The 18,758-nt window shown below is 42.5% G+C and overlaps 1 protein-coding gene across 1 annotated transcript in view; it reads left to right on the top strand.

Annotated features, from left to right (window-relative positions):
* Positions 1–18,758, top strand: part of NRIP2 (nuclear receptor interacting protein 2) — a 261,101-nt gene that overhangs the window by 237,038 nt on the left and 5,305 nt on the right. The gene's annotated exons all lie outside the window — the stretch shown is intronic.

Below are 18,758 nucleotides of genomic sequence, written 5' to 3'. Positions count from 1 at the left end.
TAAAGAGTGTGAAAACACCCTAGGACATTGGCAATAGCCTCCACAGCCCTTTGTGTTTTTTTGGGGGAAGGGTGGGGTGATGTGTTTTAGGCAGTGTCTCTTTGGTAGCTCTTGGCACAAGGCCCTGCTCCATCTAGACCTCCACCCCCTTCACATGGGGAAATGTATTTGTAGGTTGGCAGTCTGAACTTTTGTTTCTTAAACCCTAGAATGAATCCACATCTACAAATCCTGTCACTGGCTACCACAAAGGCGTGTGGTTATACAAGGAGAGAGCATGTGGTGTTATGGCCAGAGCTGCCAACTTTGAAACTAGGGAAGCAGGTTTGAGTCTCTGCGTTGGCTCAACATCCTGTGATTCTGCGTATATCACTTAATCTCCCCATGCCTAAAAATATGAATTTGATCTTGTGTAAAGTAACTGGAGCCGATGTGAAGCTCTCCAGTACCTTTGGATTTGCACTGTGTAAAACTGCAAAGAAAAAAAAAAAGGTAGGCCTACATTTCACAAAATGTCTAAGATGGCTATGCTTGTATGAATTCTACTTGGGTACCTCAGAGTGTGCAGTTAGTTTCTTAAAAGCTAGGAAAGGCACCTCAATGGATGCTGTTTTAGTAACACAGAAGAATGGGACTGTGAGGCGTGAAACACATTTCAACAGAATCCATCCTGGATACGCATCTACAAATCCTATTGGGGCTGCATCAAACTCTTCTCTTTAGGGCAAGGCATACTTTTTTGTCAAAAGGAGCAGCACATAGAATGTATTTCTGACACAACTACCATACAAACCACGCCCACATATAAAATGCTTTTCCATCCATATTCAAAACATTTAAGTTGGTTCTAAACAGCCACAGACACTTCCCATTTATTCATTAGCTCACCCGCTTCTCCATTCAAGTAAACTATCCTACACTTTATCTGTCCGTCTGCGAATTCACTAAACTGTGAATGAGCCAACTAATCCACCTACTAGGCCCAGTCACCCCTTTACCAACACACTGATCTTTCCTTCTGAAATTAATGAGCTTGGACTAATGCTAACCTTAGAGGATCAGAGCAAAGTTTACTTTGATTTTCACCCTTCCAATTCACAGGTATCATTGTGAATGGGAGGTACATGGGCTATTGTCATTACAAATGCATTTGAACTACACTTTTTCACCTGTCAGTAACCACTGCCTAGTAGTTAGGTCAGCCTTTCCATAGGCAATGGCTCTTTTATTTTGGTAAAAACGTTGGCATTTTGTGACGAATCTTCATGAAACTTTTTTAAAAAGTGGTAATTGTTGTCTAGTCTATGCATGAAACATTTTGAGGTGATCTGTCAAGCGGGGGCCGAGAAAAAAGGTTGTACCAAAATATAAAATCTCCATGCATTTTACATAGACTGTGAAGAAGATCATTTGATTGAAATGCGTCACCATTAAATTTATTTTGCATCTAAGAACTTTGGAGTGCGGTCTTCCTATGCCTAGGAGGAATGGCATATTTTCTGTTTCATATATATATATGTGAAACAGAAAATATGTATATATAAGTATATGTATATTTTTTTAAGTTGCAATCCCTTGGGCCTCCCGCAGGATTCCTAAAGGACTGCAACATTTTTTGTTTAAAAAAATATAAAACGCCTTCCAGCATTTTCAATTAAAAAAATTTGACCTGTGGGGAGGGACAGGGCCCACGTGTAGGGAGAAGACTGTGAGTGAAGCCCCTCCCCTTGCTGAGTCACTCACAGCCCCGGGGACTCCATCTCCCAGGGACAAGTTTAGATTGAAGCTACAAAATGGCCCCAGGGACCTCATCCTTGGGACCAAATGTTCATTAGAGGGAAGGGGGCATGTCCCCCTCCACCCCCAAGCCACTAATGGTCCCTGGGGGATTTTATAAAAAAGGAAGAGGATGTGGAGCCACTCTCCCCAAGCCTCTGTTGGGCCCCGGGATCCCATCCCCCTGGGCCAAAATACAACAAAAAGGGGAGGAAGGCCGTGCATCCCCCTCCCCATGGCTGTCTCTGTCCCAAGAACCCCAATCCCCTGGGCAAGATACTACACAGTGTCTGAGGGAGCCGACACCAAGGACAATGTGGTTTCCTGCCCAAGAGGGTGTGGGCATAGCCTACCCACACTGTCCTGGGCAGGAAACTCCACTTAGCTCCCACCCGGCAGGAGCAGTACAAAAATGCTGCCCCCTCAGATCCCAGCGTAGTAGTTTGTGGGTGCCCCGGGTCAGCTCTGGGACGCCCTTCAGAGGCCCTGGGGGATGGGATCCCCGGGCCTATCAGTAGCTCAGGAGGGGTGGGCACATGCTTCCTTCCCTTTTCATGAACCTTGGTCCAGAGGGATTGGATCCTCTGGGACCATCCATGACACAGGGAGGGGGCACTGGCCCCCCTCCCCTTAATACAAAAAAAAAAGTCCCCAGGGGAAGGAGTCCCTGGGAAACTTAGTGGCTCTGGGAGGGGCTACGCACCTCCCTCCCCTTAGTTTTAAAAAAAAAGGCCCTAGAGATGGGGTCCCTAGTGGCTTGTAGAGGAGCTCCATGGTACCCCTAGAATAGGGAGGGACACCTCCAAGCTGTGTTTTTAATGTTGTTGGGGACTGCAGGAAGTCCAGCAGCCCCACAGCGATATTAAAAACAACTGTAAGTCTCCTGGGTCATTAAATTCACGACCACAAGAGAACTCACAATATGTTTTTTAAAGCTCTCCTAGCTGGAGTTCTATGCTCTGCAGTTGGAGTGTAAGGCCCTTTTGGTTGTATGTTTGATTTCATTTTCTGGACCGAAAAATGTTAACAAAAGACTCAGAGACATTTTTTGGTTTAAAAAAATGCCTGTATTTATTGTACCATGTTTCACCTACAAAATGTAATAATAAAAATAGGTAAAAGGAAAGAGTCACAGACGTGTTTTTATTAGAGCGTTATTAAACATGTTTATAATTAATATTAATAAACATTGCATTGTGTGAATTATTGAAATATAGATTTGATTTTAAAAAATGGGTGTTTTTTTTTTTTACAAAGATGATAGATCTGCCTTATATATATTGATGTGCTCACCCACTGATAAAGTGCTCACTTTTGTTGGTGTTGTGGCTCTTTGACAAAGTCAGTAAGTCTGCCTAAGTGGCAAGATCCTGTGTGGCCAATCAAACGATGTGCATGCCAGAAGGCCATGCATATGTAGTAGGGTTGGCTGTTTTCAGGCCACACCTCGTGACTAACCCATATGGTAATAAAATATTACTTGACGTTAATAAAATCCTAGAAATTCACTTATGAAACTAATGGTTAAAGTGATGTTATAGTTAGGTGAAAATATGAGAGTCAGTGTAATAATGTAAACAAAAAAACACTGAAATTTACCAGTTATTGTTATCTCTAGTAACAAAAACTTGTGCCCTAAGGTAACTATAACTGCGTCCTCGCCATGCACAGCTAATTACGCTACATATTACATCACTCATGACCTATTCTATAACATCATTAATAACATCACTGCAACTTTTGAAATAACATCATTTATGAGAGGAGTGTGCATGTTAGGGACCTTGTGGTGCCTGCTTTCTGTAGCCTAGACATTTTCCACAACATGCAAATGGAATTTCTTTCCTACAGCTAAAGTTACAGCCCCCTGGGCCCAGAGGCAGCCTCACATCAAAGGCTTAGTTTAAGCTAAACATCCTGAAATTCTTCAGATGCCAGCTTAGATGATCTGCTTTCTTATTCTGTAAAAGAACAGCAAAAATGTGTAACTGGCTTATGCTTCTGATCCACATCAGAAATATTCATGTTCATCAGGCCTTTTGTAACAAAAAAAAACTTCAAAGCCTGCAGGCTCCAAACAATGTAGATGACACTGCTGATACAAACCCTAGAGTATTATTTCCAAAGGCTACCGCAAGGGTAATGAAAGCCTTCCTGATATGTACCAACAAGCATTTTCTTACCACTTGTTTTGACACGATGAGTAGACATCTCTGGCCCTTACACAGAGCACCTCTTGCACACATACCGTCCTCTTCCATAGAACTCCCTTGCCTCTGCAGACTTCCACTTCCTCCTACATGAACATGCTTCACTACAATCAAAGCACAGGTCTAGCCCTTCTACAAAGCACAAGCAGGTGTATCTCCACTCTTCTGCACACATGCAGTAATCCCTCTTAACACTTCCTAATCTTTGCAGAAGAGTTCCACTTCTTCCTAGTTGAGCTTGTGCAACAAAAGCTCAATCGAAGAAATTGGATCCATTTCACAGTAAGATTTTGTGTATCAATCATAAAAATAAGAGGTTGTCTTATGTAAACAACTTAAGTTAATTCATTAGTGCAATGCCATTTAAACAAAATTTTGTTTTTAATGCTGCAAACGGTGTCATTACAAACTATGGTGGTGTTAATTATTAAATAAATGTCTGTTAAAGCTTCCACTGAGCAAAATAAAATATGTTGATGGAAGCTATTATTGGATAACAAGATGACTTCACATTTGTGTTTGATTCTCTTCAAAGTCACTGTGGCTATGTATTTGCATTTGAATAGGCAGTTACGTCCAAATTGTTTTTTAATGCCCTGCAATGTAAAATTCCAGAATTATCCAGTAATTTTCTTTTTTCCAGTAAAACTTCAGTCGGTTTTTCCAACATTAACAGTTGAGAGTTATGCCTGGCAGATGCCTTCTTGCATCATCTGCACAACTGTCTGACACATTTCAAGTGAAAACAAGCATTGGTAAAGCCAGTAGGTCTGGTGTTGGCTTCCAGCCTTTTGCCTTTACCAATGTTTGTTTTGTATTGTCATGGTTTTTGCAAAACTTCATTTTTGGGGAAGCTTCTATGCCCTCATCAAGCTAAAAAAACATAGGGTAAAACAAAAATAGTTTTACGTCCCACAGAGCAAATTTTTCCAAAGTAGTCCCTGAACTTGAAAGGAACTACTCTGTGTTTGGACATGCTCATTGCAAAAGGGCAGAATACCTTCGCTCACACCTCTCTCCAAATATTAATAACATAGGCCATGAGAGATGGGGTCGCCGGGGCCGAAATTGGCCCCAGGAGGCCACTCAGCCCCTCTCCCCAAATATTAATTACATAGCCCCGGGAGAAGGGGACCTAGGGGCCAATATAGGCCCAGGGAGGGTGGCTGCATGCCCCCTTCCATTTGATTATATAGAAGGTGCCGTGGGCGGCCTCCATGGCACCCACTATCTACTGGCCAGGCCCCTGGTGATGGGGTCTCAAATCTCCATTCAAGTAAACTATCCTACACTTTATCTGTCCGTCTGCGAATTCACTAAACTGTGAATGAGCCAACTAATCCACCTACTAGGCCCAGTCACCCCTTTACCAACACACTGATCTTTCCTTCTGAAATTAATGAGCTTGGACTAATGCTAACCTTAGAGGATCAGAGCAAAGTTTACTTTGATTTTCACCCTTCCAATTCACAGGTATCATTGTGAATGGGAGGTACATGGGCTATTGTCATTACAAATGCATTTGAACTACACTTTTTCACCTGTCAGTAACCACTGCCTAGTAGTTAGGTCAGCCTTTCCATAGGCAATGGCTCTTTTATTTTGGTAAAAACATTGGCATTTTGTGACGAATCTTCATGAAACTTTTTTAAAAAGTGGTCATTTTTGTCTAGTCTATGCATGAAACATTTTGAGGTGATCTGTCAAGCGGGGGCCGAGAAAAAAGGTTGTACCAAAATATAAAATCTCCATGCATTTTACATAGACTGTGAAGAAGATCATTTGATTGAAATGCGTCACCATTAAATTTATTTTGCATCTAAGAACTTTGGAGTGCGGTCTTCCTATGCCTAGGAGGAATGGCATATTTTCTGTTTCATATATATATATATATATGTGAAACAGAAAATATGTATATATAAGTATATGTATATTTTTTTAAGTTGCAATCCCTTGGGCCTCCCGCAGGATTCCTAAAGGACTGCAACATTTTTTGTTTAAAAAAATATAAAACGCCGTCCAGCATTTTCAATGAAAAAAATTTGACCTGTGGGGAGGGACAGGGCCCACGTGTAGGGAGAAGACTGTGAGTGAAGCCCCTCCCCTTGCTGAGTCACTCACAGCCCCGGGGACTCCATCTCCCAGGGACAAGTTTAGATTGAAGCTACAAAATGGCCCCAGGGACCTCATCCTTGGGACCAAATGTTCATTAGAGGGAAGGGGGCATGTCCCCCTCCACCCCCAAGCCACTAATGGTCCCTGGGGGATTTTATAAAAAAGGAAGAGGATGTGGAGCCACTCTCCCCAAGCCTCTGTTGGGCCCCGGGATCCCATCCCCCTGGGCCAAAATACAACAAAAAGGGGAGGAAGGCCGTGCGTCCCCCTCCCCATGGCTGTCTCTGTCCCAAGAACCCCAATCCCCTGGGCAAGATACTACACAGTGTCTGAGGGAGCCGACACCAAGGACAATGTGGTTTCCTGCCCAAGAGGGTGTGGGCATAGCCTACCCACACTGTCCTGGGCAGGAAACTCCACTTAGCTCCCACCCGGCAGGAGCAGTACAAAAATGCTGCCCCCTCAGATCCCAGCGTAGTAGTTTGTGGGTGCCCCGGGTCAGCTCTGGGACGCCCTTCAGAGGCCCTGGGGGATGGGATCCCCGGGCCTATCAGTAGCTCAGGAGGGGTGGGCACATGCTTCCTTCCCTTTTCATGAACCTTGGTCCAGAGGGATTGGATCCTCTGGGACCATCCATGACACAGGGAGGGGGCACTGGCCCCCCTCCCCTTAATAAAAAAAAAAAGTCCCCGGGGGAAGGAGTCCCTGGGAAACTTAGTGGCTCTGGGAGGGGCTACGCACCTCCCTCCCCTTAGTTTAAAAAAAAAAGGCCCTAGAGATGGGGTCCCTAGTGGCTTGTAGAGGAGCTCCATGGTACCCCTAGAATAGGGAGGGACACCTCCAAGCTGTGTTTTTAATGTTGTTGGGGACTGCAGGAAGTCCAGCAGCCCCACAGCGATATTAAAAACAACTGTAAGTCTCCTGGGTCATTAAATTCACGACCACAAGAGAACTCACAATATGTTTTTTAAAGCTCTCCTAGCTGGAGTTCTATGCTCTGCAGTTGGAGTGTAAGGCCCTTTTGGTTGTATGTTTGATTTCATTTTCTGGACCGAAAAATGTTAACAAAAGACTCAGAGACATTTTTTGGTTTAAAAAAATGCCTGTATTTATTGTACCATTTTTCACCTACAAAATGTAATAATAAAAATAGGTAAAAGGAAAGAGTCACAGACGTGTTTTTATTAGAGCGTTATTAAACATGTTTATAATTAATATTAATAAACATTGCATTGTGTGAATTATTGAAATATAGATTTGATTTTAAAAAGTGGGTGTTTTTTTTTTTTTACAAAGATGATAGATCTGCCTTATATATATTGATGTGCTCACCCACTGATAAAGTGCTCACTTTTGTTGGTGTTGTGGCTCTTTGACAAAGTCAGTAAGTCTGCCTAAGTGGCAAGATCCTGTGTGGCCAATCAAACGATGTGCATGCCAGAAGGCCATGCATATGTAGTAGGGTTGGCTGTTTTCAGGCCACACCTCGTGACTAACCCATATGGTAATAAAATATTACTTGACGTTAATAAAATCCTAGAAATTCACTTATGAAACTAATGGTTAAAGTGATGTTATAGTTAGGTGAAAATATGAGAGTCAGTCTAATAATGTAAACAAAAAAACACTGAAATTTACCAGTTATTGTTATCTCTAGTAACTAAAACTTGTGCCCTAAGGTAACTATAACTGCGTCCTCGCCATGCACAGCTAATTACCCTACATATTACATCACTCATGACCTATTCTATAACATCATTAATAACATCACTGCAACTTTTGAAATAACATCATTTATGAGAGGAGTGTGCATGTTAGGGACCTTGTGGTGCCTGCTTTCTGTAGCCTAGACATTTTCCACAACATGCAAATGGAATTTCTTTCCTACAGCTAAAGTTACAGCCCCCTGGGCCCAGAGGCAGCCTCACATCAAAGGCTTAGTTTAAGCTAAACATCCTGAAATTCTTCAGATGCCAGCTTAGATGATCTGCTTTCTTATTCTGTAAAAGAACAGCAAAAATGTGTAACTGGCTTATGCTTCTGATCCACATCAGAAATATTCATGTTCATCAGGCCTTTTGTAACAAAAAAAAACTTCAAAGCCTGCAGGCTCCAAACAATGTAGATGACACTGCTGATACAAACCCTAGAGTATTATTTCCAAAGGCTACCGCAAGGGTAATGAAAGCCTTCCTGATATGTACCAACAAGCATTTTCTTACCACTTGTTTTGACACGATGAGTAGACATCTCTGGCCCTTACACAGAGCACCTCTTGCACACATACCGTCCTCTTCCATAGAACTCCCTTGCCTCTGCAGACTTCCACTTCCTCCTACATGAACATGCTTCACTACAATCAAAGCACAGGTCTAGCCCTTCTACAAAGCACAAGCAGGTGTATCTCCACTCTTCTGCACACATGCAGTAATCCCTCTTAACACTTCCTAATCTTTGCAGAAGAGTTCCACTTCTTCCTAGTTGAGCTTGTGCAACAAAAGCTCAATCGAAGAAATTGGATCCATTTCACAGTAAGATTTTGTGTATCAATCATAAAAATAAGAGGTTGTCTTATGTAAACAACTTAAGTTAATTCATTAGTGCAATGCCATTTAAACAAAATTTTGTTTTTAATGCTGCAAACGGTGTCATTACAAACTATGGTGGTGTTAATTATTAAATAAATGTCTGTTAAAGCTTCCACTGAGCAAAATAAAATATGTTGATGGAAGCTATTATTGGATAACAAGATGACTTCACATTTGTGTTTGATTCTCTTCAAAGTCACTGTGGCTATGTATTTGCATTTGAATAGGCAGTTACGTCCAAATTGTTTTTTAATGCCCTGCAATGTAAAATTCCAGAATTATCCAGTAATTTTCTTTTTTCCAGTAAAACTTCAGTCGGTTTTTCCAACATTAACAGTTGAGAGTTATGCCTGGCAGATGCCTTCTTGCATCATCTGCACAACTGTCTGACACATTTCAAGTGAAAACAAGCATTGGTAAAGCCAGTAGGTCTGGTGTTGGCTTCCAGCCTTTTGCCTTTACCAATGTTTGTTTTGTATTGTCATGGTTTTTGCAAAACTTCATTTTTGGGGAAGCTTCTATGCCCTCATCAAGCTAAAAAAACATAGGGTAAAACAAAAATAGTTTTACGTCCCACAGAGCAAATTTTTCCAAAGTAGTCCCTGAACTTGAAAGGAACTACTCTGTGTTTGGACATGCTCATTGCAAAAGGGCAGAATACCTTCGCTCACACCTCTCTCCAAATATTAATAACATAGGCCATGAGAGATGGGGTCGCCGGGGCCGAAATTGGCCCCAGGAGGCCACTCAGCCCCTCTCCCCAAATATTAATTACATAGCCCCGGGAGAAGGGGACCTAGGGGCCAATATAGGCCCAGGGAGGGTGGCTGCATGCCCCCTTCCATTTGATTATATAGAAGGTGCCGTGGGCGGCCTCCATGGCACCCACTATCTACTGGCCAGGCCCCTGGTGATGGGGTCTCAAATCTCCATTCAAGTAAACTATCCTACACTTTATCTGTCCGTCTGCGAATTCACTAAACTGTGAATGAGCCAACTAATCCACCTACTAGGCCCAGTCACCCCTTTACCAACACACTGATCTTTCCTTCTGAAATTAATGAGCTTGGACTAATGCTAACCTTAGAGGATCAGAGCAAAGTTTACTTTGATTTTCACCCTTCCAATTCACAGGTATCATTGTGAATGGGAGGTACATGGGCTATTGTCATTACAAATGCATTTGAACTACACTTTTTCACCTGTCAGTAACCACTGCCTAGTAGTTAGGTCAGCCTTTCCATAGGCAATGGCTCTTTTATTTTGGTAAAAACATTGGCATTTTGTGACGAATCTTCATGAAACTTTTTTAAAAAGTGGTCATTTTTGTCTAGTCTATGCATGAAACATTTTGAGGTGATCTGTCAAGCGGGGGCCGAGAAAAAAGGTTGTACCAAAATATAAAATCTCCATGCATTTTACATAGACTGTGAAGAAGATCATTTGATTGAAATGCGTCACCATTAAATTTATTTTGCATCTAAGAACTTTGGAGTGCGGTCTTCCTATGCCTAGGAGGAATGGCATATTTTCTGTTTCATATATATATATATATATGTGAAACAGAAAATATGTATATATAAGTATATGTATATTTTTTTAAGTTGCAATCCCTTGGGCCTCCCGCAGGATTCCTAAAGGACTGCAACATTTTTTGTTTAAAAAAATATAAAACGCCGTCCAGCATTTTCAATGAAAAAAATTTGACCTGTGGGGAGGGACAGGGCCCACGTGTAGGGAGAAGACTGTGAGTGAAGCCCCTCCCCTTGCTGAGTCACTCACAGCCCCGGGGACTCCATCTCCCAGGGACAAGTTTAGATTGAAGCTACAAAATGGCCCCAGGGACCTCATCCTTGGGACCAAATGTTCATTAGAGGGAAGGGGGCATGTCCCCCTCCACCCCCAAGCCACTAATGGTCCCTGGGGGATTTTATAAAAAAGGAAGAGGATGTGGAGCCACTCTCCCCAAGCCTCTGTTGGGCCCCGGGATCCCATCCCCCTGGGCCAAAATACAACAAAAAGGGGAGGAAGGCCGTGCGTCCCCCTCCCCATGGCTGTCTCTGTCCCAAGAACCCCAATCCCCTGGGCAAGATACTACACAGTGTCTGAGGGAGCCGACACCAAGGACAATGTGGTTTCCTGCCCAAGAGGGTGTGGGCATAGCCTACCCACACTGTCCTGGGCAGGAAACTCCACTTAGCTCCCACCCGGCAGGAGCAGTACAAAAATGCTGCCCCCTCAGATCCCAGCGTAGTAGTTTGTGGGTGCCCCGGGTCAGCTCTGGGACGCCCTTCAGAGGCCCTGGGGGATGGGATCCCCGGGCCTATCAGTAGCTCAGGAGGGGTGGGCACATGCTTCCTTCCCTTTTCATGAACCTTGGTCCAGAGGGATTGGATCCTCTGGGACCATCCATGACACAGGGAGGGGGCACTGGCCCCCCTCCCCTTAATAAAAAAAAAAAGTCCCCGGGGGAAGGAGTCCCTGGGAAACTTAGTGGCTCTGGGAGGGGCTACGCACCTCCCTCCCCTTAGTTTAAAAAAAAAAGGCCCTAGAGATGGGGTCCCTAGTGGCTTGTAGAGGAGCTCCATGGTACCCCTAGAATAGGGAGGGACACCTCCAAGCTGTGTTTTTAATGTTGTTGGGGACTGCAGGAAGTCCAGCAGCCCCACAGCGATATTAAAAACAACTGTAAGTCTCCTGGGTCATTAAATTCACGACCACAAGAGAACTCACAATATGTTTTTTAAAGCTCTCCTAGCTGGAGTTCTATGCTCTGCAGTTGGAGTGTAAGGCCCTTTTGGTTGTATGTTTGATTTCATTTTCTGGACCGAAAAATGTTAACAAAAGACTCAGAGACATTTTTTGGTTTAAAAAAATGCCTGTATTTATTGTACCATTTTTCACCTACAAAATGTAATAATAAAAATAGGTAAAAGGAAAGAGTCACAGACGTGTTTTTATTAGAGCGTTATTAAACATGTTTATAATTAATATTAATAAACATTGCATTGTGTGAATTATTGAAATATAGATTTGATTTTAAAAAATGGGTGTTTTTTTTTTTTACAAAGATGATAGATCTGCCTTATATATATTGATGTGCTCACCCACTGATAAAGTGCTCACTTTTGTTGGTGTTGTGGCTCTTTGACAAAGTCAGTAAGTCTGCCTAAGTGGCAAGATCCTGTGTGGCCAATCAAACGATGTGCATGCCAGAAGGCCATGCATATGTAGTAGGGTTGGCTGTTTTCAGGCCACACCTCGTGACTAACCCATATGGTAATAAAATATTACTTGACGTTAATAAAATCCTAGAAATTCACTTATGAAACTAATGGTTAAAGTGATGTTATAGTTAGGTGAAAATATGAGAGTCAGTGTAATAATGTAAACAAAAAAACACTGAAATTTACCAGTTATTGTTATCTCTAGTAACTAAAACTTGTGCCCTAAGGTAACTATAACTGCGTCCTCGCCATGCACAGCTAATTACCCTACATATTACATCACTCATGACCTATTCTATAACATCATTAATAACATCACTGCAACTTTTGAAATAACATCATTTATGAGAGGAGTGTGCATGTTAGGGACCTTGTGGTGCCTGCTTTCTGTAGCCTAGACATTTTCCACAACATGCAAATGGAATTTCTTTCCTACAGCTAAAGTTACAGCCCCCTGGGCCCAGAGGCAGCCTCACATCAAAGGCTTAGTTTAAGCTAAACATCCTGAAATTCTTCAGATGCCAGCTTAGATGATCTGCTTTCTTATTCTGTAAAAGAACAGCAAAAATGTGTAACTGGTTTATGCTTCTGATCCACATCAGAAATATCCATGTTCATCAGGCCTTTTGTAACAAAAAAAAACTTCAAAGCCTGCAGGCTCCAAACAATGTAGATGACACTGCTGATACAAACCCTAGAGTATTATTTCCAAAGGCTACCGCAAGGGTAATGAAAGCCTTCCTGATATGTACCAACAAGCATTTTCTTACCACTTGTTTTGACACGATGAGTAGACATCTCTGGCCCTTACACAGAGCACCTCTTGCACACATACCGTCCTCTTCCATAGAACTCCCTTGCCTCTGCAGACTTCCACTTCCTCCTACATGAACATGCTTCACTACAATCAAAGCACAGGTCTAGCCCTTCTACAAAGCACAAGCAGGTGTATCTCCACTCTTCTGCACACATGCAGTAATCCCTCTTAACACTTCCTAATCTTTGCAGAAGAGTTCCACTTCTTCCTAGTTGAGCTTGTGCAACAAAAGCTCAATCGAAGAAATTGGATCCATTTCACAGTAAGATTTTGTGTATCAATCATAAAAATAAGAGGTTGTCTTATGTAAACAACTTAAGTTAATTCATTAGTGCAATGCCATTTAAACAAAATTTTGTTTTTATTGCTGCAAACGGTGTCATTACAAACTATGGTGGTGTTAATTATTAAATAAATGTCTGTTAAAGCTTCCACTGAGCAAAATAAAATATGTTGATGGAAGCTATTATTGGATAACAAGATGACTTCACATTTGTGTTTGATTCTCTTCAAAGTCACTGTGGCTATGTATTTGCATTTGAATAGGCAGTTACGTCCAAATTGTTTTTTAATGCCCTGCAATGTAAAATTCCAGAATTATCCAGTAATTTTCTTTTTTCCAGTAAAACTTCAGTCGGTTTTTCCAACATTAACAGTTGAGAGTTATGCCTGGCAGATGCCTTCTTGCATCATCTGCACAACTGTCTGACACATTTCAAGTGAAAACAAGCATTGGTAAAGCCAGTAGGTCTGGTGTTGGCTTCCAGCCTTTTGCCTTTACCAATGTTTGTTTTGTATTGTCATGGTTTTTGCAAAACTTCATTTTTGGGGAAGCTTCTATGCCCTCATCAAGCTAAAAAAACATAGGGTAAAACAAAAATAGTTTTACGTCCCACAGAGCACATTTTTCCAAAGTAGTCCCTGAACTTGAAAGGAACTACTCTGTGTTTGGACATGCTCATTGCAAAAGGGCAGAATACCTTCGCTCACACCTCTCTCCAAATATTAATAACATAGGCCATGAGAGATGGGGTCGCCGGGGCCGAAATTGGCCCCAGGAGGCCACTCAGCCCCTCTCCCCAAATATTAATTACATAGCCCCGGGAGAAGGGGACCTAGGGGCCAATATAGGCCCAGGGAGGGTGGCTGCATGCCCCCTTCCATTTGATTATATAGAAGGTGCCGTGGGCGGCCTCCATGGCACCCACTATCTACTGGCCAGGCCCCTGGTGATGGGGTCTCAAATCTCCATTCAAGTAAACTATCCTACACTTTATCTGTCCGTCTGCGAATTCACTAAACTGTGAATGAGCCAACTAATCCACCTACTAGGCCCAGTCACCCCTTTACCAACACACTGATCTTTCCTTCTGAAATTAATGAGCTTGGACTAATGCTAACCTTAGAGGATCAGAGCAAAGTTTACTTTGATTTTCACCCTTCCAATTCACAGGTATCATTGTGAATGGGAGGTACATGGGCTATTGTCATTACAAATGCATTTGAACTACACTTTTTCACCTGTCAGTAACCACTGCCTAGTAGTTAGGTCAGCCTTTCCATAGGCAATGGCTCTTTTATTTTGGTAAAAACATTGGCATTTTGTGACGAATCTTCATGAAACTTTTTTAAAAAGTGGTCATTTTTGTCTAGTCTATGCATGAAACATTTTGAGGTGATCTGTCAAGCGGGGGCCGAGAAAAAAGGTTGTACCAAAATATAAAATCTCCATGCATTTTACATAGACTGTGAAGAAGATCATTTGATTGAAATGCGTCACCATTAAATTTATTTTGCATCTAAGAACTTTGGAGTGCGGTCTTCCTATGCCTAGGAGGAATGGCATATTTTCTGTTTCATATATATATATATATATGTGAAACAGAAAATATGTATATATAAGTATATGTATATTTTTTTAAGTTGCAATCCCTTGGGCCTCCCGCAGGATTCCTAAAGGACTGCAACATTTTTTGTTTAAAAAAATATAAAACGCCGTCCAGCATTTTCAATGAAAAAAATTTGACCTGTGGGGAGGGACAGGGCCCACGTGTAGGGAGAAGACTGTGAGTGAAGCCCCTCCCCTTGCTGAGTCACTCACAGCCCCGGGGACTCCATCTCCCAGGGACAAGTTTAGATTGAAGCTACAAAATGGCCCCAGGGACCTCATCCTTGGGACCAAATGTTCATTAGAGGGAAGGGGGCATGTCCCCCTCCACCCCCAAGCCACTAATGGTCCCTGGGGGATTTTATAAAAAAGGAAGAGGATGTGGAGCCACTCTCCCCAAGCCTCTGTTGGGCCCCGGGATCCCATCCCCCTGGGCCAAAATACAACAAAAAGGGGAGGAAGGCCGTGCGTCCCCCTCCCCATGGCTGTCTCTGTCCCAAGAACCCCAATCCCCTGGGCAAGATACTACACAGTGTCTGAGGGAGCCGACACCAAGGACAATGTGGTTTCCTGCCCAAGAGGGTGTGGGCATAGCCTACCCACACTGTCCTGGGCAGGAAACTCCACTTAGCTCCCACCCGGCAGGAGCAGTACAAAAATGCTGCCCCCTCAGATCCCAGCGTAGTAGTTTGTGGGTGCCCCGGGTCAGCTCTGGGACGCCCTTCAGAGGCCCTGGGGGATGGGATCCCCGGGCCTATCAGTAGCTCAGGAGGGGTGGGCACATGCTTCCTTCCCTTTTCATGAACCTTGGTCCAGAGGGATTGGATCCTCTGGGACCATCCATGACACAGGGAGGGGGCACTGGCCCCCCTCCCCTTAATAAAAAAAAAAGTCCCCGGGGGAAGGAGTCCCTGGGAAACTTAGTGGCTCTGGGAGGGGCTACGCACCTCCCTCCCCTTAGTTTAAAAAAAAAAGGCCCTAGAGATGGGGTCCCTAGTGGCTTGTAGAGGAGCTCCATGGTACCCCTAGAATAGGGAGGGACACCTCCAAGCTGTGTTTTTAATGTTGTTGGGGACTGCAGGAAGTCCAGCAGCCCCACAGCGATATTAAAAACAACTGTAAGTCTCCTGGGTCATTAAATTCACGACCACAAGAGAACTCACAATATGTTTTTTAAAGCTCTCCTAGCTGGAGTTCTATGCTCTGCAGTTGGAGTGTAAGGCCCTTTTGGTTGTATGTTTGATTTCATTTTCTGGACCGAAAAATGTTAACAAAAGACTCAGAGACATTTTTTGGTTTAAAAAAATGCCTGTATTTATTGTACCATTTTTCACCTACAAAATGTAATAATAAAAATAGGTAAAAGGAAAGAGTCACAGACGTGTTTTTATTAGAGCGTTATTAAACATGTTTATAATTAATATTAATAAACATTGCATTGTGTGAATTATTGAAATATAGATTTGATTTTAAAAAATGGGTGTTTTTTTTTTTTACAAAGATGATAGATCTGCCTTATATATATTGATGTGCTCACCCACTGATAAAGTGCTCACTTTTGTTGGTGTTGTGGCTCTTTGACAAAGTCAGTAAGTCTGCCTAAGTGGCAAGATCCTGTGTGGCCAATCAAACGATGTGCATGCCAGAAGGCCATGCATATGTAGTAGGGTTGGCTGTTTTCAGGCCACACCTCGTGACTAACCCATATGGTAATAAAATATTACTTGACGTTAAAAAAATCCTAGAAATTCACTTATGAAACTAATGGTTAAAGTGATGTTATAGTTAGGTGAAAATATGAGAGTCAGTGTAATAATGTAAACAAAAAAACACTGAAATTTACCAGTTATTGTTATCTCTAGTAACTAAAACTTGTGCCCTAAGGTAACTATAACTGCGTCCTCGCCATGCACAGCTAATTACCCTACATATTACATCACTCATGACCTATTCTATAACATCATTAATAACATCACTGCAATTTTTGAAATAACATCATTTATGAGAGGAGTGTGCATGTTAGGGACCTTGTGGTGCCTGCTTTCTGTAGCCTAGACATTTTCCACAACATGCAAATGGAATTTCTTTCCTACAGCTAAAGTTACAGCCCCCTGGGCCCAGAGGCAGCCTCACATCAAAGGCTTAGTTTAAGCTAAACATCCTGAAATTCTTCAGATGCCAGCTTAGATGATCTGCTTTCTTATTCTGTAAAAGAACAGCAAAAATGTGTAACTGGCTTATGCTTCTGATCCACATCAGAAATATCCATGTTCATCAGGCCTTTTGTAACAAAAAAAAACTTCAAAGCCTGCAGGCTCCAAACAATGTAGATGACACTGCTGATACAAACCCTAGAGTATTATTTCCAAAGGCTACCGCAAGGGTAATGAAAGCCTTCCTGATATGTACCAACAAGCATTTTCTTACCACTTGTTTTGACACGATGAGTAGACATCTCTGGCCCTTAGACAGAGCACATCTTGCACACATACCGTCCTCTTCCATAGAACTCCCTTGCCTCTGCAGACTTCCACTTCCTCCTACATGAACATGCTTCACTACAATCAAAGCACAGGTCTAGCCCTTCTACAAAGCACAAGCAGGTGTATCTCCACTCTTCTGCACACATGCAGTAATCCCTCTTAACACTTCCTAATCTTTGCAGAAGAGTTCCACTTCTTCCTAGTTGAGCTTGTGCAACAAAAGCTCAATCGAAGAAATTGGATCCATTTCACAGTAAGATTTTGTGTATCAATCATAAAAATAAGAGGTTGCCTTATGTAAACAACTTAAGTTAATTCATTAGTGCAATGCCATTTAAACAAAATTTTGTTTTTATTGCTGCAAACGGTGTCATTACAAACTATGGTGGTGTTAATTATTAAATAAATGTCTGTTAAAGCTTCCACTGAGCAAAATAAAATATGTTGATGGAAGCTATTATTGGATAACAAGATGACTTCACATTTGTGTTTGATTCTCTTCAAAGTCACTGTGGCTATGTATTTGCATTTGAATAGGCAGTTACGTCCAAATTGTTTTTTAATGCCCTGCAATGTAAAATTCCAGAATTATCCAGTAATTTTCTTTTTTCCAGTAAAACTTCAGTCGGTTTTTCCAACATTAACAGTTGAGAGTTATGCCTGGCAGATGCCTTCTTGCATCATCTGCACAACTGTCTGACACATTTCAAGTGAAAACAAGCATTGGTAAAGCCAGTAGGTCTGGTGTTGGCTTCCAGCCTTTTCCCTTTACCAATGTTTGTTTTGTATTGTCATGGTTTTTGCAAAACTTCATTTTTGGGGAAGCTTCTATGCCCTCATCAAGCTAAAAAAACATAGGGTAAAACAAAAATATTTTTACGTCCCACAGAGCACATTTTTCCAAAGTAGTCCCTGAACTTGAAAGGAACTACTCTGTGTTTGGACATGCTCATTGCAAAAGGGCAGAATACCTTCGCTCACACCTCTCTCCAAATATTAATAACATAGGCCATGAGAGATGGGGTCGCCGGGGCCGAAATTGGCCCCAGGAGGCCACTCAGCCCCTCTCCCCAAATATTAATTACATAGCCCCGGGAGAAGGGGACCTAGGGGCCAATATAGGCCCAGGGAGGGTGGCTGCATGCCCCCTTCCATTTGATTATATAGAAGGTGCCGTGGGCGGCCTCCATGGCACCCACTATCTACTGGCCAGGCCCCTGGTGATGGGGTCTCAAATCTCGAGGCCCAAGATGGCTGCCACCGCTTCCTGGTTGAAGTGATGGCAGCCATTCAGATCTCATTTAGAGATCTATGCGATCCCTCTGCTTCTCTAGATATACATAAATCTTTTTTTCTTTAATAACTCAAAAACTACTGAACAGGTTTACACCAAATTACAAAAAAGCCCTCATTCTGGACCAAGATCTAGCGTTTTTGCCAAATTTGGTGTAAGTTCGTTCAGGCGGTCGGGCTGTAGTAGTGTCTAAAATCCCTATGTGAAACTGCATGGGGAAAAGGCATTTTGGGACCATTCCTTTTTCTCGTCCCCCGCTTGACGAATCACCCCAAAACTTTCAAGACAGCAGCTGTGAGTGAGTGGCAAACTAGTTTTGAAAATTTCATGAATATTTGTCAAACAGCGCCAAAGTTATTA

This window comes from Pleurodeles waltl, chromosome 4_1 (genome assembly GCF_031143425.1).
Source record: "Pleurodeles waltl isolate 20211129_DDA chromosome 4_1, aPleWal1.hap1.20221129, whole genome shotgun sequence".
Lineage (NCBI taxonomy): Eukaryota > Metazoa > Chordata > Amphibia > Caudata > Salamandridae > Pleurodeles > Pleurodeles waltl.
This window is presented reverse-complemented; position numbering and strand designations above follow the sequence as displayed.